At 46.6% G+C, this 21,070-nt stretch overlaps 1 long non-coding RNA gene across 1 annotated transcript in view; it reads left to right on the top strand.

Annotated features, from left to right (window-relative positions):
- Positions 1 to 19,686, top strand: part of LOC146193502 (uncharacterized) — a 42,862-nt gene extending 23,176 nt beyond the window's left edge. Inside the window, exons 2-3 of the long non-coding RNA XR_014706855.1 lie at positions 3,044 to 3,124; positions 19,535 to 19,686. This is a non-coding gene — a long non-coding RNA (uncharacterized LOC146193502). The remainder of the gene's footprint in view (positions 1 to 3,043; positions 3,125 to 19,534) is intronic.
- Positions 19,687 to 21,070: the final 1,384 nt, after the last annotated feature.

The raw sequence follows: 21,070 nt of genomic DNA, 5'->3' as shown, positions 1-21,070 counted from the left end.
TCTATACACGATAACAGACCGCGCACAGAAGGTTACTATAAACCATTCACCATGCTAGAGCTAAAGATTGCACTAGGGACACGTGGAAACTCAGCAGCAGGTCCTGATAGGATCACATATAAAATGCTCAGACATCTGCACGTGGACACGCTTGAAACCGTACTCTGCCTGTTTAATAAAATATGAACCTCAGGATGCTTTTCTAAAGGACGGAAGGAAGCGATCATTATACGAATAATAAAGTCGGGCAAAGAAGCTAAACTTGCAAAAAATTGTCCAAACCAGCTAGCTATCTATGCCAGCTGTTTAAAACGAAGGGATAAATCGTCGCCTGCTTTATTTCCTTGAGCACAATGGCATTCTTGACCTAGGACTGGGACGTTGTCACCCGTTAATAATTAGAGAGGCATCATTAACGATGCGCCCTTAACGGTGCGCACACTCCCAGACACCCTTAGAGTGAGTGGGGGTAGCTGTTCCGGTCGCACACGAGATGCCCTCGACCTGCGTGGCAAGCTCAGCCGGAATTCAACTACCTTGTAGTGACACAAGGGGGTGGCCGTTTGGTACCCAGCTGTCGCCGGTTCAAACCAGAGTAAGGGTCGGAGTCAGGAGTAACAAACAAAACACAATTTATGCACACCAAGAGACGATACAAAGGAATACACCAGAACACTTGAAATGCCCAGACGAGAGGTTCACAGAATACAAACGCTAAGCATGCAATTACAGAGGTATTCAATAACACAGAGGATTTACAACATATCAACACGAGAGAGTTACAAAAACAAACGCCAAATTGTTCACCGGGCGCTGTTGCAGTCCGACGCCTCGAGAGTCACGATGTGTCCGCATGCAAGACGAGCGCCGCTCCCTCGCAGGTCCGTGGGCTTCCAGCAGCGGGTGATCCCCGGGCGTCCAGTTGTCGCACTTGCGATCACACCGCAACCTGACTGACTGACTGACTGACTGACTGACTGACTGACTGACTGACTGACTGACTGACTGACTGACTGACTGACTGACTGACTGACTGACTGACTGACTGACTGACTGACTGACTGACTGACTGACTGACTGACTGACTGACTGACTGACTGACTGACTGACTGACTGACTGACTGACTGACTGACTGACTGACTGACTGACTGACTGACTGACTGACTGACTGACTGACTGACTGACTGACTGACTGACTGACTGACTGACTGACTGACTGACTGACTGACTGACTGACTGACTGACTGACTGACTGACTGACTGACTGACTGACTGACTGACTGACTGACTGACTGACTGACTGACTGACTGACTGACTGACTGACTGACTGACTGACTGACTGACTGACTGACTGACTGACTGACTGACTGACTGACTGACTGACTGACTGACTGACTGACTGACTGACTGACTGACTGACTGACTGACTGACTGACTGACTGACTGACTGACTGACTGACTGACTGACTGACTGACTGACTACACAAGCGGCGCGGCCTCTATAAATAGGGCGTGCCGCGTCTGTCTATTAAGGCGCGCTAAAGCTATCACGCACACACATTTGGCTTCGCTGGTTAAAGCGCTCCCTTTTCCTCCCGTCGAGCCACGCGTCGTCATTGGCTAGGACCCGTAGAAATATCTGGATGGTTCTGGTGTATTCCAGACTGGTTAGTCACCTTCATAGCCAGGTGGGGAGAAAGAGGGCGGCGGCGACGCGTACAAAGCTACGCGCTCTCTCGCGCGGGGAAAGGGGTTTTTCTCGAATCTTGTGGAAGTTATCATGCGGCGACGCGCGGGCCTCGCGCCACGCCGGATTAATAAAAATGTGTGCCAATTTCGTGACAGACGTCAGCAGTTGATCCGCTCATTGCATTCGAGGCTTATGCATCGGATGATTTTGTACACAAACAGCCATACTTATTTGTCTTTTTCGGTCCAGAAAAGGCGTATAATATATATATATATATATATATATATATATATATATATATATATATATATATATATATATATATATATATATATATATATATATATATACCGGGTGTCCCAGCTAACTTGAACCAAGGGTTACAAAATAATGTATTTCAGTCAGGTAGGTCAGTGAAATCAGTTGCATACAACTACCAGCATGCTTGCGCACTACAGGCAATTTTTTGTTTTGCAATTACTTAATTAGCTAATTATGTTAATTTTTCTAATGTCTGTAGTGCGCAAGGAGGCTGGCAGTTGAATGCAACTGGTTTCACTGACCTACCTCAAATGTATTATTTTGTATCCCTTGGTTCAAGTTAGCTGGGACACCTGGTATATATCACGTGACATTATGGTATTATACGCGACCTCCTCTCTCTTGGCATTACGGGAACATGATGAAAATTATCCAAAGCTAATTGTCTGATCGTACACTCAAAGTTTGTGTTTTAAACTCGTACAAGCAGCACATACAAGAAAACGGTGTTCCTCAAGGAGGTGTTCTCAATTTCACACTCTCTATAGTGAAGATAAACTCTAGAAAGCGCGCTGCTCTTTTGGTCTTCTTAAACTTGACATTTTTGTTTTCAATCACCTGAATCAGTTTTTTCACGTCGCGACCAGCCGCTAACGCCCCATATCATGCCACACTTCTTCTGAGAACTCTTTCGTACCTCGTACGATCGTAGACTTGGATAATCTACCATCTCATATCGCTTCAGAACGGAACCTTTACAGGTTTCAGCACCTTCTAACCCAAATGTCTGTCTAGCATTACTCACTGATTGTGCCACATGCTACATTCAGCTGTTTTGTTACAATGTTTTGTTCCAACGGGTAATTAAGCCTCTGATGCACTTCCTGTTTTCTTTTCGTGTGAATTATAATGTATATTGCAGGTTATTTGTTTTTGTTTTTTACTCGTGGTTTGTTCTGTATTTATGTATTGCACCTTGGTGCTTACGCATTTTTGCTTTGCATTCTTGAGTTTCAATCATTTGTTGAATAAATAAAAATAAAATCAATGTTTAGTCCCTATAAAGTTTATTCACGTGACGTCATTGCAGCCCTCCTGGCAACCATGGAACGCATAACACAACATGAGAGAGGGAGAAAGAAAGAGAGAGAGAGGACCTACGGCGAATCAGGTACGTCGTCGGTGAAATCCGAGCTCTGGTTGGACGGCCTTCCAAACAGCGTTTCAAGTATCCGACAAATGAGCGGCGTGCAGCAGGGAGGACGCTGGTAGATGCTGTTTAGTCTCGAACCACCCAACGTTATGGCGTCTCCACAATGCAGGGTTGCCACAACTGCCGCCTGCTAAACCTGACAGTGAATAAGGTCTATACACCCCTCTTTGTAGACATTCTACATAGCGAATGAACTTTTAGGCGTTATACACTATGTTTTTATACCATAAAGGAACTATGAAATGGCTAGAAAAACCACTGATAAGCGTTTGGAACGTGAAGAACGAATGCTTCCGAGAATTCTCCCAAAGTACAACTCTTTGAAACTAGGATTGCTTTGGTTGGTCTGGTTTGTGCGGTTTAACGTCCAAAAGCGACGCAAGCTATGAAGACACCGTAGTGGAAGACTCCGAATATTTCGACCACCTGAAGTTCTTTAGCGTGCACTGACATCGCGCAGCACACAAGCGCCTTGCTTTTCGCCTCCATTGAAAAGCGGCCGCCGAGGCCGGAATTCGATCCCGCATCCTTGGGAGCAGTAGTCGAGTGTTGTAACCACTATAGCACCCCGGCGGGGCTCTGAAACTAAGGCAGCGATTTATAATTATTTCTTAAAACAGCATTTTTTGAAATTCGTGGGCTGCTCGGTTTTCGCGTGGCGGTTTGGGAACTATTCGGCCGTGAGTACATACATCACGACTACAGTGAGCGACAGGCTGCCGTTGGCTGCAGCCGCAACTGTCATGACATAATGGACACACTTCCGGTAGCTGCGAAAGTCGTCTGCTCGAGTGCTGCATGTACAGCATACGTGAGCCCCTGAACCTGGCGCTTCGGTTCGCGTCGTTAACCGAGAGGTTGGTGGCGTCTGCAAGAAAGTGCGCGTCGGCGCCGGAGTGCGAAAAGAGCGCAAGCTGGTCCGGTCCAAAGTCTAACCGACTGTACACTTCTGCTTCAGGTAATATTTCAGGAGCAGCCTAAAAAACAGGCGGTGTCAACCTTGATGTACCGAGCCGCTGCGCAGCAAAAGCGTATACTGTAGTCCCGTCTCGTCTTTGCAGCATCTATCATTTGAGCGGCATGCTCGTATATGAAACGCGCGTCAAAAAAGGCCTGCCTCAGCTGCATCACAAAAGTACACAAATTCGCACCGGTTAAGTGCAGCACCGGATGCCGTCAGGATACCGCAGAGATGCCGTTCGCGAACGTTCCGGCCGACGGTACTCCGGCCGTGCGCTGCACCGTGGTCGTCACTAGGCCTTGTTTGTTTCGCATCGAAGACACGGCGGACGGCGTTTTGAGATCGGCCGCCCTGCTGCGTCTCCTGCGCAGCCGCTCGCGTGCTGCTGTGCGCGATTTGTATGTGTAGCTGCGGAAATCAGTGACAACCTGCGCTGCCGAAAAGCATATGCCAAACTGCTTGCTGATCTTTTGCGCCGTCCATTAAGGCTCGGACGATCTGCATACACGAGATAAAACACGCGTGCACGTTTCGCATTGGCACTTCCTAAACGATGTGCGAAAGTGCTAAAAAAACCCTGCACTGCCCTATTGTTAACCTCAATACTCGTGATTCGAGGACGAGTAATTCGTGCTCACCTGCAATCCGATATCGAAAGTTTGTAGCGATTTCTTGAAATTACAAGCCCGTGCCCACGCCGATGATGCGCGAACATTCCATTTGTTATGCATCACAAACGATGCCTCTCGGCGACCATCATAATAGCTCGATCGGTCTGGCTAAAAACAACGACGGCATGTTTGTACGCGTGCGACTCGCACGCTCGTCTTCCACATCCGTCTCCGCCCGTCTTCCACATTTCATAGTCCCTTTACACATCGCACCAAGCATATTTTATTGACCTGAGCTGCCCTTTTACCTCGTTTTTGGTGCTCTTTGGTCCAACATGCCCTTGCGCAATTAAAATCAAATCATCACCACCCCGCCAACCATCACCACCACCTGCGGCAGCAGCAGCGGCAGCGGCAGCAGCAGCAGCGTGCTAGCCTCCTGCCTATACTTTCCGCCGCAAGAAAGCCAGCATTCTTCACGGCGATTGCATTAAAAACTGCCCCAATAATCAATTCAAGGCATATTTAGCGAGCTCGAATATTGGTCAGCTTGATATATCATTAATTTCGCACACTCACAGCAACGTTCTCTTGCAGAAGTGAGTAAAATTGAACAAGTTCGCACAATTCTAAACTGCAATTGGGAAAGCAACAATGAAAACTCCAACAGGACCTAAAACCGCTATTAATCCTACTTTCCGCATACATCAATTTCGGCCGCTAAACCACGTAAAAATCCAGACCTGGCAAGACTGCATTTCTTATACGTATGCCCATGGAATCCGGAAAGGGAAAAGCGATAGTGGCTGATAGCTGTAGCCCGCTCATGTCATAACATTTCTCAAGCTCACGGCGATTATTCCAGTGAAGATACTTGGCGGGTGAGTGTGTCATGTCTCATTGTTAGAACATATCGGCGATCTGGAGACCCTGCGCGCGCGCGTGCTGCCTAGGTGTCACTGAATTGTTCCATTCGACGGCTAAAACCGGCTTCCGTCAGTCATGTGAGCCAATACAAGCGCGAGATCACATTTTGGCCGATTAGAGACCCACGTTTGACCGTTAACATATTTGCCTAGCTTGCTCAGCGTATCCCAGATAGCTGACGCATGCCACGTGTGGATTCGACACAGCGGAGAAATGATGCCAAGTAGCGCAAAAAGGGGGTGTGGAAAAGCACTATGAGGGCACCAAAACTGCTTGCTCCTCTCGCTGGGCTATGTGGTACGGCGCTGCAATCGGCATGGTAAACTTCAGTGCAGCTTAATTAAACGGTTTAAAGAAGGCGATTCTTTGGGCGGATGTAGCTTTTCAATTCAAGCGTGGTACTGAACAACATGAACGGCGACCGCTCGAGCTATCGAATTGTAGCCTCTCTCTCCTTTTATCCTCTGCCGGCGAAGATATTTCTCTTCTAGGTGCCGAAATGTACAATTCCTTGAATTTGTTTTATTGTTCTAGTTGATGCTAAAGTCCTCGTCTGCTTCGAAGTCGACTTGTTAATTGCAAATTACCATATGTTGGTGTGGAAGACTACACCAAACTTGCAGAGCGACAAGATGTCTGCGGAGTGAAGGGGGTCGTAGTGTCGCCGTGCATTATAGTTTGAGACCTGAGTCTAACTCACCAATCGAAGCATGATCTGCAGTTTCGTGGCCTATGAAAAATTCTATATCGCCTATTCGAAAATGCCATCTGGTTTTTACCGAGACCAGGTTCAACCGGAGCTCTTAATTATAGTGGTTCGCAATTGTGTCAGTGAGTCGAAGGTTCAACTTGAATAAGGCAGAGTACGACCACTTTTAGAGAGCGTGCGTAGGAAAATGATGCCAGAAAAAATAGTCTCAATTTTCAGATGTAGAAACACGTGTGTTATGGGTGATTGTTTTGGCTATGAATGGTTTGATTTCACGTCTCCTTATACCAAAGTAGACTAACTTCTGCTTCCAGCGAGACAAAAACAAAATATCAGCGCTCTTTTGCAATTATTTACGTTAGCTTAAAACCTTAACGGCGCTACGAAGACAATACTACAGGACTAAAGTCTAGGGTGCATAACAAACTTGGACAGGTTAAAATATTTTCCTCATTTAGATCGAAAATTTGTTATGCCAACGACTTTCCGCACTTACAGCTAAGATTGCCAGCCTGCATATCGCAAGCTGTTGTATAGATTATTTTCCCAAAACGCTTAAGCGTGAATTTTAAGTGCATCCCAGATTCTTCGCCCATCCTTGAGACTCCCATGCCCTCTTCCATTCCATGAAAACGCTTCATCGGTTGGCATAGTTCTTGGTATTGATCGCAATTACTTTGGAAGCGTATGTTAGTTTTAAGACCATCAACACGGTTTTTGCATATGGCACCAAATCTCATGGACTATTTGTGTAACATGAGCAACGAAAATATCCAGTTCTTCATTAGTTCATCATAGAATCGTCGCAATGGAAAATTTTCCTTCAAACTGCATTTGCTGTAAATATACCTACACCGGCAGCTTGACTAACTCCGTACGTTCCGCATGATTAGTGTCCACGCCGGCAACATTAATCTTGAAGCGCACGTCTTTTAGACAACGGGTTGTAAGCCAAGATGTCGCCCAAAAGGCGGCAGATATACAGTCTGTATAAAACCACAGTTTATTTGAGGTCTCCAAATTTGTTCTAGGAAGCACAATATCGGACGCAGCTGCAGAACAGAGCATAGGGTCGAGGCTGGCGACCACATTCACGTTTAGATTCCAGCATAGTGAGCTTCAAAGCTGCAAGCCAAAACACGCTGCGACGTGAATAGGGCGATGCTGCAAGGCAAAAGGGCTTCTAGCGAGGCACAAAACAAGAGTTGCCGCTCTGCAGCACCTCAAGCGAGATACCTGATTCATTTCGCGGCACTGTTTCGGTCTTCTGCATTCATGTTCCTAAGGTGTTGCCCCACTGTCCATGTGCATCAGAATAGCGCCTACTGGTCGCCGTCAGTTTGACACTTTGACAGGGCCTTCTCCGGGGAGTGTCCGCACTGTGGGGAAATGTCCTCCGACCTTTTCCACATGGTGTGGGTGTGCCCCTCCAACTCTGCCTTTGCACCTAACCCAAACCCCACCCAGGAGGACTGCGAGGCGACCCTACTCGCCTGATCCGACCTGAAAGCTCAAAAGGCGTTGGTCAAACGAGCGATGGCGGCAGCGGAAGCCACTTGGGTCCCATACCATGGACTCCACCCAGTGTTTGTGAGGGGAAAGGCACTAAGCCTCACCCCAAAGCGACCTCCATGTAACTCCCTATTTTTTAATAAGCGTTTTTACCACCAACACCCCGGCTGGAATAGTACCGCTCCTTTCTTTCGTAGCCCTTATCAAGCCTAACTGCAGCTTCGATCACGTGTCACGCACCACGATAAACAGACTGTACAGACGCAGTTCTTCTACCTGCGTACGAGACAAGACCGAGGGAAAAGAGTGAGAAGCAGGCATTAGAAAAAACATTAAAAGACGCGTAGGAGCTAGACTCCCCAGCAAGATGACTGTAACCCGTAACATGCAATTTAGTTGTGCGGGTCTCGCTGCGTTTGGAGGTGCAGTTTAGTTAATGACTACCAAGAACCAGCCAAAATGGAAAAGCTTTGTTGCTTCTAATTTCGCCCATCGTTTACAACCTACACTGCGCCAAAACTACCATCAAGAACTCGTCAAAAAAATCTTGATGTTTACCATGGTGCAATTCCTAAAGATCATGGTGTCCTTCAACAGCAAACCAGGAAACTCCTGCATGCAGGAGACAAAGGAGCGGACGAGGCCAGCTTCCCCAATAACGGAGAACGGAGGAGTAAATACACCTATACAAACCCTCAAAACAATGGCTAGGCATCGTAGGGAGGCAGCATAGAACCAAACACTTGCAGCGCAGAGAAGGGGCAAGATTTTCAGACTGTGCCTACGCCCACTGTTCAATTTACTAAATCTTCTACCATGTAATATATCGCATCAGAAAGCAACATCTAAGACATCTAGAGTTCTATGTTATTATTATAAAGCTTTTGAAAGTTCGGGTTCTCATGGTCTACAACCCTGCTGGAGAGAGATGTGCATGTAATTAGACAATGCCACATGGGATGAATGAGACCTCATATTTTCGGGGCCACCTCGACCCTTACCCTCTAATAGAGGATAAGATCCCTGGGCTGTCGTTGCGCTGCACGAAGGCTCTCATACCTTGCAATGTGGTATTTTGTTGCCTGAAGTACATGTGATTAATGCATATCATTATCAGGGCAGCGAACTGTAACACAATCACGCGTAACCCCTTGCTTTTCATCTTGCTCTTTCTTGATCAACCCAATGCCCCACATGCTTGCACTAGTGTTATATCACGCCCCTTGATCGGTTCTCTTTCAGTCCTATCGTTTATTAATATAACGCACAATGTTTATTACAAATTACGAATCACGTGTCTGCAGCTTACTTCTTTCTGTGAAAAACTACAACATTAACATGCATACTACCACCAAACGATTCATAATTTTAAAACAGCGCGAACAACGGTGGACAAGAGCAAGAAACACACGGGATGAGCGCTGACTCTCAACTAAGTGCTTAATGTCATCACCTGGCGCTTATAAAGGAAAAACACAATGTACATTCTATGTAAACAAAAGGCAGAGAAACGCGCAACGCTGAAAGGGAAAGGAGCTTTGTCATTGAGAGTGACACATGGTTTTTGGATATATTTTAGGTCCTGATTTATATGGAAGGCTTCCATTAATTGTCTTTTTGTCTGATTGCAGTGTGTGTAAAGTACATCTGTGCTACGCCACAAGGCTGTGAAAATTTTCTTTCGTTTTCTTTGTTTCACACTTTTTGCAGTCTCTTACCAGGTGAGAAAGTTCCTTCTTGCTGTTTAGATTGTTTTTATGCTCAAGCAACCTTTTATTTAAGAAACGTCCCGTCTGCTCGATGTACCAGGCTCCGCAGGAGAGGAAAATTTTGTAAACAACGCCTTTGCGACAGGCGACTAGCGTTTTTCCTGCGCGCGGTGCCACACCCTGTACTTTTTTCCGACCGTTCCCTCTCTCTTTAGATTGCCGGACATATCTGCTTTAGTTTGATAGGAGCTGATATAGCTACATTCAATTCGTATCAACCTGCCATATTTTTCAGCCCATGGATGATGCGATGAATTTAAGGAATAAAAGTAACACGCGTCTTTCTGCATTTTGTTTTTATCGACTTTTATTGTGACGTACGATGTACATTGTGTTTTTCCTTATAAGCGCCAGGTGATGTCATTAAACACTTAGTCGAGAGTAAGCTCTCGTCCCGTGTCTTTCTTTTTCTTGTCCACTGTTGTAGGCGCTGTTTTGTAATAATGAATATTTACCAAATAGCCCAAATAAAAATTCTGCTTCAGCAAACGATGTTGGTATGTACGCTAAGTAGATGTGATAACAAAAGAAAGCGCTACGAAGATCTGCGGCGGTGAAACTTTAACTGCGTGTTCTGTCAACAGTCAGCTGTCTTGACTAGTAGTTTTCTAGTTTACTGCTCCTATTCGGTTATCTCTGTACTTTGTAGTTTGTAGAAGTATGCTACTTACTGAATAAATATAAAGTCAATCTGCTTTTTAATGGCTGCAGCGCTGCTCGGTGCGAGTAAGACAGAATTCTTAAAATAAAAATTCTTAAAATTTTGTCGCCCTCGAAATGATTAAAGAATTATCCAAATTCGGGTTCATAAAAGCATATTTGAACTTAGTGTGCGGATGATTCACAATTACAATAGACGCTCACGACCGATGGAAATTAGTTAAATGCTTTCAAAAAACGTTTTCAGTTATCACTCCTCACCCTTCAACAGGGCTCATCAAATAAGCAGTACTCCAGCCCCAACCACTCAACTGATTTCGAGATATCTGCGGAACACTGCTGCCAGCGTCACTAGGAGCGCTCTCGAGTGCAGTATAACTAGCGGTGAGAGCGTCGCTTGATAGTAGATCAGTCAGTTCAGTCGTTTAGTCGTGTCCGACTCTTCGTGACCCTATGGACCATGTCACGCCACGCTTTCCGGTCTCTCACCATCTTCTTAACATCACATAAGTTCATCTGCAGTGCCTCGAGGATACCATCTAACCATCGCGTTCGCTGCCTACCCCTTCTCCGGCGACCCTCAACCTTTCCCAACATCAAATCTTTCTCCAGCGACTCCTCTCTTCTCATCAGATGACCAAAGTAGCTGAGCTTTAACTTTAGAATTTGACCCTCCAATGAGCAGTCAGGGTTTATGGTCGACAATATCGACTGATTTGATCTTCTGGCAGTCCAAGGAACTCTCAAGAGTCTTCACCAGCACCACAATTCAAATGCGTCAATTCTTCGGCGGTCAGCCTTTTTCACAGTCTAACTCTCGCATAAATACATCACAACTGGAAAGACCATAGCACGAGTTATACGGATCTTGGTTGGCAGACTAATGTCTCTGCTCTTTACTAGGCGGTCAAGGCTAACCATTGCTCTCTTTCCCAGAAGCAGGCGTCTCCTAATTTCATGGCTGCAGTCTCCTTCCGAGGTAATCTTGGAGCCCAAGAAGAGAAAATCTGTCACAGCTTCCACTTCTTGTCCATTGATGCTCCAGGACTTCATAGGGCAAGACGCCATGATCTTTGTCTTTTTAATGTTCAGTTTAAGCCCAAACTCCTCACTCTCTTCTTGTACGCGCATCAGAAGTCTCTTGAGTTCCACTTCACTTTCTGCCATTAAAGTGGTATCATCCGCATATCTAAGGTTGTTGATACGTTTTCCAGCAATCTTCACTCCAGCTGAAGACTCGTCCAGACCGGCCTTCCTGATGATGCACTCTGCATATAGGTTAAATAGGCAGGGCGACAATATGCAGCCTTGCCTCACTCCTTTCTCAATCGGAAACCAATCAGTAAGACCATGCCCAGTTCTGACTGCGGCCTCTTGCCCTTTATACAGGTTCATGAGGAGACAGATCAGGTGAATTGGAACTCCCATCTCTTGGAGAGCTTGCCACAATCTGCTGTGATCTACGCAGTCAAACGCTTTTGCATAATCAATAAAGCAGAAGTAGATGGGTTTCTGGAACTCTCTTGCTTTTCCCATGATCCAGCGAAGGTTGGCAATTTGGTCTCTAGTTCCTCTGCCCTTGCGAAACCCAGCTTGCACGTCCGGAAGCTGCCGATCCACATACTGCTGCAGCCTACCTTGAAGGATTTTCAACATCACCTTGCTAGCATGCGAAATAAGCGCGATCGTGCGGTTGTTGAAACAATCTTTGGCACTGCCTTTCTTTGGGATGGGGATGCAAACTGACCTCCTCCAACCCTGTGGCCACTGCAGGGTTGTCCAAATCTTCTGACATAATGTATGCAGAATGTTAACAGCGTCATGGTGGAGGTTTTGAAGCAACTCAGCTGGAACGCCATCAATTCCGCTAGCTTTGTTCTTAGCAAGGCTGGCTAGGGCCCATTCAACTTCACTCTTCAGGATGCCCGGATCGAGATCAGTAATCACAACCGTCCTATGTTGGGTTTGCACATTCGGGTCCTTCTTGTACAGTTCTGTGTATTCCTGCCACCTCTTCTTTATCTCTGAGGCTTCAGTAAAGTTCTTGCCTCGTTTGTCCTTTATCACGCCCAGCTTAGCACAGAAGCTTCCATTGATGTCTTTGATTGTCTTATACAGAGCTCTTGTGTTCCTTAACTGGCTGTTGTCCTCAACTGCTTGGAACTGTATGTTCAGGAAGGCATTCTTATCTCTCCTTGCTATTTTCTGAAAATCCGCATTGAGACCCTTGTATCTTTCTCTTTCCCCCATAACTTTTGCCATCCTCCTTTCCTTAGCTATTTGCAAAACCTCTTCAGATAACCAGTTTGCTTTCTTGCATTTCTTTTGCTTTGGAACTACCTTAGTAGCAACTTCTTGTATTATATCACGAACATCGGTCCACATCTCTTCGGGCTCTCTGTCTTCTAGATCTAATTCTTGAAATCGATTCCTCACTTCCGACAGCATATTCTAATGGAATCTGATCACGATCATACCTGAAAGGCCTTCTAGTTTTCTGCGTTTTCCTCAATCGAAGCTTAATTTTGGCAACAAGAAGCTGATGATCGGTGCCACAATCGGCCCCAGGCCTTGTTTTTACTGCTTGTATAGCGCTTCTCCATCTCTGCCGGCAAAGAATATAATCGATCTGATTCCTGTACAGACCGTCCGGTGAAGTCCATGTGTACAGGCGCCTCTTGTGCTGTTGAAAATGAGTATTCGCTATGGTCAGGTTGTTTTCTTTACAAAACTCTACTAGCCTCTGCCCAGCTTCATTTGGCTCGCCAAGACCGAACTTGCCTATAATTCCGGATATTTCTTCACTCCCGACCTTAGCATTCCAGTCTCCTATGAGAAAAACGAAGTCTGATGATGCGGTGCGGTCTAAAAGGCACTGTAGGTCCGCATAAAATCTCTCAACGTCAGCTTCTTCAGCAGTAGTGGTCGGTGCATAGACTTGGATAACTGTTATGTTCAAAGGGTGACCTTGGATCCGAAGTGAAATCATTCGGTCGTTTTTGGGGTTGTACCCTAGCAATGCTTTGCCCATTCTTCTGTTTACTATGAGAGCGACCCTATTCCTTCTCTTGGATTCATGCCCACAATAAAAGACATAATGGTCGCCGGAGTTAAATTCTCCTATTCCGGTCCACTTGAGCTCGCTGATACCCAAGATATCAATGTTCAATCTGTCCATTTCTCGCTTGACGACATCCAGTTTTCCTTGCGTCATAGATCTTACATTCCATAGTAGATCTTACATAGTAGATACATTGCCGTGAAATACTGCAAACTTCAATTGTTGATGTCACAAGCCGCTGAAATGGAGCCTTATTACATTTTTGTAACGCGAAATTGACAAACGTAATAGAGCGAAAATTTTGTTTTGCTCGTTTGCGCAAACCCAATACTGTTGGATGGTTGGAAGTGAAGGTACCGCAGTGTCAAATATGTGATGAGGAAAAACGGAAAAGCTCTCCTACAACATCTGGCGTAAACTGGCGACCTCAGTCCCTAATGATCATTCGCGGAGGTCCATGGCGCAGGATGACACAACGGAGCAAGAACAAGAACACATATTGAGCGGTTGCTAAAGGAAGAGCTGCGGTTTAGCAGTAGCGGGTAAGGTAGCCTGCACAAAACACGATCCGATGATTTCTGTCGCAATACTTCTGGAATGGACCCATAATGTGAATGCTGACTTTCTCGAATGCACCCCGTGGTGGAGTTAGAGGATGCAGCAGGCCCTGTGGCATGAACGTAGGGGGTTTGTGCCGCTCGCCCACACTTCAGTTCGCCCTATAACACTCAGCCGTCTGGCGCATCTTCGGCCAATAAAATCGGCAGCAGGCACGTTGGAGCATTCGCGCAGCGCTCAGGTGACTGAAGTGGGGTCGTAGTTCAATGGCACGCAGCACGGACAAGCGGTGGCTCTCGGGTACCACGAGTAGAAAACTGTGCCAGTGTTTGAATAAGCCTTTTTGTACAGAAAACCACCATGGAGACAAAAAGGGCTGGTAAATGACTAATAATCCTCCGGCCAGTCGCCAGCGGCTGCGGAGAAACTAACAACGGTGGACGTCAGACCTGTGAGGCAGTGAAGGGTGCTAAAAGTGTCTGACTCCAGACAGGCCGCATTTGAAAAGTGCTTCTGCAACATTTAATGCCAGGACACCAACTTGTGAGGCTAGTTTAGTAGTGCTGTTAGAGGAACTAGAGGGCATGAAATGGGCTACCATGGGGCTTAGTGAGGGTAGGCGGCCAAATGAGGCATACGCTGTATTGAAGGGCGGCATGTACTGTGTATAGAGGTTTACCGGATAGACGAGAACTAGGAGTAGGTTTGATTGTCAATACGCATATATCTGGTAATATAGATGAGTTTTATAGTAATAATGAGAGGGTTGCCGGCATTGTAATGAGCTTAATAAGCCTATAAATTGAAGATTGTACAAACTTACGTGCCAACATGTAGTCATGATGACCATGCAGTACAAACCTTCTATGAATATGTAGATTCGCCAATGGAGAGATAAAATCACAGTATACTATACTTATTGGCGTCTTCAATGCCATTGTAGGCAGTAAGCAAGCTGAAGACTAGGCCGAGGCAACTATGGTATTGGGTTAAGGAGTTCTTATGGAAGGTTAAGGAGTTAAAGCAGGGGAAGTTATTAGTTGAGTTTGCCGAATGCAATAAATTACGAATCATTAATACCTTTTTCAGAAAATAGCGGAAGATAGCGGGTCAGAAAACTTTGAGAAGATAAGTCAACTTGAAAGTGAGCTTGATGAGACGCGGAATGAGGACGTTCTTGAGAGTAACCTCTTGCCGCCAGTGTCTAGTAATCTCACGAGACTTTTAAGTGGAACCCGAGAGGACTTAGCTATGGAGCAAGCCAATGATCCCAAGATACAGGAGATAAGGGAGCGCCACCGCGCCACTAAGACAGCAAAGAATATTTCTTTCCAGATGAGGAAGAGAGTGCGGTATCGTTTGTTCAAGGATAAGCGCGGAGTAGAGCGGGACCAATTAGTCGTTCCCCAAAAGTACCGCGAAGACTTACTGCGACTTTCCCATGGCAGCTCGTGGTCATGTCACCTTTAAATAAGGAAAACAAAGCATAGGCTGTTGCAAGAATTCTATTGGCCTGGATGTTTTAAGGACACGGAAAGTTTTGTACGGTCATGCGACACGTGCCAGCGGGTTGGAAAGGCGCAAGATAAGTGGAAAGCTGTGATGGTGTTAGTACCAATCATTACCGAGCCGTTTCACCGGTTAGTAATAGATGTAGTTGGGCCACTTCCTGTGACAGAGTCAGGGTACCGTTAAACCTCACTATGTTATGCCCAGCCACAAAGTTTTCAGAGGCTGCTCCGCTGCGCGAGGTGACGTCCGAGAGTGTAGTGGATTCGCTGCTGTCAGTGTTTGCACGAGTTGAATTCCCTTCCGAGGTCCAAAGTGATCTGGGTAGCGTTTTCACAAGTGTCCTCACCACCTCATTTCTCGAGCGATGCGGCATTAAGGCAGTGCACAGCTCGATCCACCATCCGCAGAGCAACAGCGTAGAAAGATGGCATTCTGTTCTCAAACGAGTCCTGAGGGGACTGTGCTATGAAAACAAGCGCGAATGGGATACCTGCCTGCCTGCAGCACTTTCCGCTTTGCGGTCAGTGCCGCACGAATCCACTGGATTTAGCCCAGCCGAGTTGGTGTACGGAAGGTTACTGCACTCACCTTTGCGAATGGTGCGCGAAGCCTGGGAGGGGCGCGGGGAAGACCCAATAGTAGTAGAATTCATTCTGAACCTCTTGAATTGCCTACATAACACTAAGGAACTCGTTGAAGCCAGCATGAAGTCAGCCCAGGCTAGTTCTAAAGTTCTATGATAAGTCAGCCCGTCAAAGGACGTTTCGTATCGGGGACCAGGTGATGTTGCTGAGAGGTTCAAGGCAGAATAAGCTCGAAGTACAGTGGGAAGGACCTGCTGAAGTCGTTGCAAAGCTGCAAGTTGCTGTAAAGGAATTATAGAGCGCTGATTAACTTTGATGCGTTCAATGAAATACTGGATGTATTCGACAAGAGCAATGAATGCAAACTTTTATTTTCCATCAAAAAGGGTCTCTCCGTTAGCGGCCCCCAGCACGCAGGCCGGGAGGGAGGGGGGGGGGGTGTCAGAAGCTCCGTAGACTAAGGACAAGTGAAGGTAGAGGAGTTCTTTAGGGCCTCAGCAGCCAGACGGGTGGCCTGCTGCTGAAAGGTGCGGTCACCGCTCCGCAGCGAAACCTCCTAGTCTTCTCTACTGCTAATGTTCATGCCGGCGCCTGCGGAGTCGGCGCCTGCGCAAATAATATGATATAGTGAGCCGTTTTGGCCGCATTTTTTTTTTCATTTCAAATATTCTTCCTCCCCGGTCTTTGTCGGGAAGATCTAGAACGGGCTGGTGTGGTATCCGGCTTGTAACCGCCTACACATTCGCCCCTCATTGTTAGAGACCGATCCGGGGGGGGGGGGGGGGGGGTAGGGTAGGTCTTTTGATTTATTTGGTATAATTCAGTGATTTCATTCTGTTGCCGCGAAACCTTCAAAAGTGTATTTGTTCTTTTTTAACAGCCGCCGGCATGCGGGCTTATCACTGTGATCCTCGCGCGCGTATAAATTCTGTATCCCGTGTTTGTTGATGCTCGTTGTCGCGATACGACGCGTTATCATTTTCTTGGTCGGGAACGATACGCAGAGATCCGTCTCGAAGATTCCGATAACTCGCGTATGTTTCTACAATGTTTTAGGTTGTTCTAGTAGCAGTTTGCGACGTTATCTAGAGTGTTCTGAGCAGCCTTTAAATTCAGCATTGACGAGTGTGACGAACATTCTTTGTTCGACGATCCCGAGCACATTTGTTGCTATCGCCGCCGCCGAGATGCTTCCGTGAGATGCGTACTGCTCTCGGCACGCAGAGAGCGTTCCCGTGGGAGGAAAATTACACCCTCGCTCGGCGTGCTCCTGTACTTCTCTGTACTGCTCGGCACCTCTGCTCTCGTCCCCCCAAACGAATGGGCCATAAGGCCAAAATTTGGCCCGGAAAGTGCATGCCACTACGTGTAACATGCTCATTTTCTAATGCCAAGTCCTTGTGAACAGCATCCACAAGCTGCCTCAAGAGTCACAGGCTAGTAGGCTGTGGCGGCTGCTTTTCGATGGAGACTAAAAGCAAGGCGCCCATGTGCGGTGCGACATCAGTGCACGTTAAAGAACTCCAGGTGGTTGAAATTTCTTCAGTCCTCCACTACAGCATTTCTCATAGCCCGAGTCGCTTTTGGACGTTAAAAAAAAAGTCACAGCCTAGTAAGATATGTTTTGCAGACTGCATGAACAAGGCAGCTGTGAAAAATGGCTGAAAACAATTCACATCTATCAACATTCACTGCCAGTGACATATGGCTGATGTAGAACAGGATTTAGGCATTGAGAACTGCTCGAACTGCTGTGAACTCTAGTGACCTGGTTGCATATTTGCCCTCTGAGTGCTCAGCGGCGAGCGTTGAGCACATGTGAGGTTCAAAGAAGCATGTTATAGCGCATGCACCCAAGCCAACAAATTTGTCTTTCCAGAAGCAAATGCCGCTTCTGTGTCCAAGCAAGCTAGGAGCTTTAATTTTAAGCGCACTTGAAAAGCCATGCCTTCCACCAACTGCAAATATCTCTCCACAGCTAAAAAGACAGAATTGACCCCCCCCCCCCTTCAGCACTGCATCTAGACATACAAGTATATTTGAGGCAATCAGAAAGCCATTGATGTGTGCAGCACAGGTGTTCCATGGCACAACTGCACCTCCGGTACCTCGCTCTTTTCCCATTTACGATATGACATTCCGCACGATTGCACCACTGTCCACAGTGGTTCACAGAAACCACTGCACATGTTTCATTTGCTGTTAGCCATCAAATGCTTTCTGCAACTTGGCACGCGGCGTGCTCTGAAATGTTGCTAAGGTATCAGGTGATGACTTGAAATGTGTTTACACCACAGTAGCATAATGCGATGATCAACTACAGCATTGAAATCTGCAACTGACGATAGTTATCCATGCTCAACGTCAGCGGCAGAAACTTGGGAGGCTTTTCTTGGTCGTACTTGAAACGATGTTTCAGTATTTTCGCGTCAGATTGAGGTTCTCGGAGCCAATGCTTCAGAGAGTGGGTCTGTGAATCCTTATTGTATCCACTTTCATGAAAGGCTTGGTATGCAGTAGAACAAAGTCTGCACAGTGTGTGAAAGCTGCGATGCCCCATGTTTGCAAGTGGAAGTCTAGGTGTCCCCGTAGTAGTGTCATTGCCACTTATAGATGCTCTGTTTTCTCATGCACTCGAGGAGCAATTCAAGTGGAGCTTCATTTAAAAAAAAGGGGGGCCTCGAGGACCGCTTGGAGTAAAGGTGTTAGTCAAGGCATGTTTGTGAATATCAGTTAACCTGATCCCTATGCACTGTTTCCACTGCCTCGGGTGGTTAGGGTATTTCTCGACCTTATTGGAAGGAAGGCTGAGGGGCCGTCATGAATCCTAACCAAGCTTTTAGTAAACTTGGGGAGAGTTGTGCCACTTCTACATGGCATTCTCGATCACCATTGAAAGATTCCATCATCTCACTAAGCTCTTGTACCCCGCTGTTGCCATTGATAATTCGCTGCTGGGCTCAAGTAATACTCGTGCACTTTTGAAGATGTGTTATCAACTGTTTTTGTACAAGTTGCAATGATGATATACTTTCCGTACTGTTCTGTGTGCAATTTTGTTTTTCTTCTATGACCATATATGTAGAATTGCATAATCTTTCATTTCAGGTTTGGTTTTATTCCTAGCTCTGTGTGCTAAGCCATATCTAGAATGCACACTTCTATTTCTCAAAGTCCAGTCTCCAGTTCTGGACTGCTCTGGTCACTCTAGTTATTGTAGCTTTCCATGAAGCAGTGCTCAGATGTCTTTGATTGATAGGATATGGTTCAAAGACCCTTGAAATATCTGTTCGACTAAGGTATTAGACTTTGTGATGGACTGATGCTGAACGCCTGTATTCTTGTGTCAGTTCGTCATATTTCTGTAGTTCAGAATCGAAACTTTCTGAATTGTTATCAATTAAAAATAGAGCACCTAATTACCCCTTTCTCAGAATGTTTTGTAAAGACAGCTGAATTTTCGGATTTTGGAATATAGTCCTGCTTTTTTTTTGCATTTTGCAGATGTCGCACAGCGAAAACCTGTATCCAAGCTCGAATCCAACAGGCCAAGAGCAGCTGAAGAAGGAAACCTGCATCCAAGCTCGAACCTGGTGGACCGAAAGCAGATGTTTTGTGACCACAGTGTATCAGCCAATAAAGCCAGTCCAGGTGACCACATGTATCTTTTGGAAGCTTGCATTCTTTGCACTTGAGACTCATCTCATGGAGAGCATCATTTCTGCAAAACATTTTGTGTCATAACTGTAGCAGAAACTGATTGAGGCCTTGCACAAGGCCTAAAGCTGGCATATTAGTACTATGCACAACACAAACATGAGGTGTGATGTAGGAGCCTTGCAACCATGCAGAGTATCACCATAGGATGGTAGCATTCCTATGCTGAATGTCTCATCATCTGAGATCTGACTAATGTCTTGTACCTTCAGAGTGCACTCATTCCTTGCACTAAAGGCCCCAATATAGTCCGACGTTTTCGACGCGACTGGCTAAGTCTACGACGTTAGCCACGGCGCGTCGGCTACGACGGGGGCGTCAAAAAACTGCCGCTTCGACAGTCTGGCGCGGCTGGCGTGCCCGATGCCGCGGCGCGCATGCGCACAAGACGCCCTCAAGGGCTGGTACGTTTTCGGGGTTCATTTTCAAGCAGACGACAGGGCACCTACAGGGACCTGGCTGCAGCCTATCAAGGCACTAATTACTGTTGTGATCAAGGCAATGACGCGATGTGTTTACTGCGAATGTTCAAATGGCACAAGGCATTTACAGCCAGCCATGGAGACGTCCAGCCCAGCAACGGCCAGAGCCCGCGCCGCCGACGGCTACAGACGGAACGATGATTGTATACGTGTGTGTTTTACTGAAAACTAATCAAAATTTAAGTATATGTACGATTACAGAGGAGTTAAAGATTACACAGTAATGAGGATCACTTTCTCGGCTGGCCGCAGTTCCTGTAGAATTCCATAAATTTCGCGAATTCCCTGGTTGTTGAACCACTGAGGTTCCGTAAGGCCAAATCGAGTACGGCCTTCGATTCCGGTGTGTACCGGTCACAACTCTATGCGAAGCCGCTTCCACAGTTTTTGGTATTCTTCCTATGAATGTACTGCAGATAAGTGAAATAACACCATCGTTACACCACTTAGAACAATGCATTAAAACGAGCATGGCACACGCACCGCAGCGAAGAACTCACAGCTGTGCCTAGCCGCACTACTGACAGTTTGCATCGCAGGCATTTTTCTTTCCTCTGAACGTCTCTGTATAGTCATAGATGCAGGGCCGCCCTCGAATTCCTTCTAGCAGCTTTTCCGCAACGGTGTCTGAAATGCGCACGTGGTTATAGCACGGTCTCTGTCTACATGCAAGCCGCCATCTTCACTGCGGGTGAGAAATGCTGGAATGTGTGGCCGACGCGGCTGAAGCGGTCGGCGAGAAATAGGCGAGATTCTATTTGCGCGTCGGCGACGTTGGGCCGCGTCTGCTCACGCTCGCTACATCCATCACGCCGTGCCGTTGGACTATAGACCTCGGTTT

This window comes from Amblyomma maculatum, chromosome 4 (assembly GCF_055883805.1).
Source record: "Amblyomma maculatum isolate TAMU_Amacu chromosome 4, ASM5588380v1, whole genome shotgun sequence".
Taxonomy (NCBI): domain Eukaryota; kingdom Metazoa; phylum Arthropoda; class Arachnida; order Ixodida; family Ixodidae; genus Amblyomma; species Amblyomma maculatum.
This window is presented reverse-complemented; position numbering and strand designations above follow the sequence as displayed.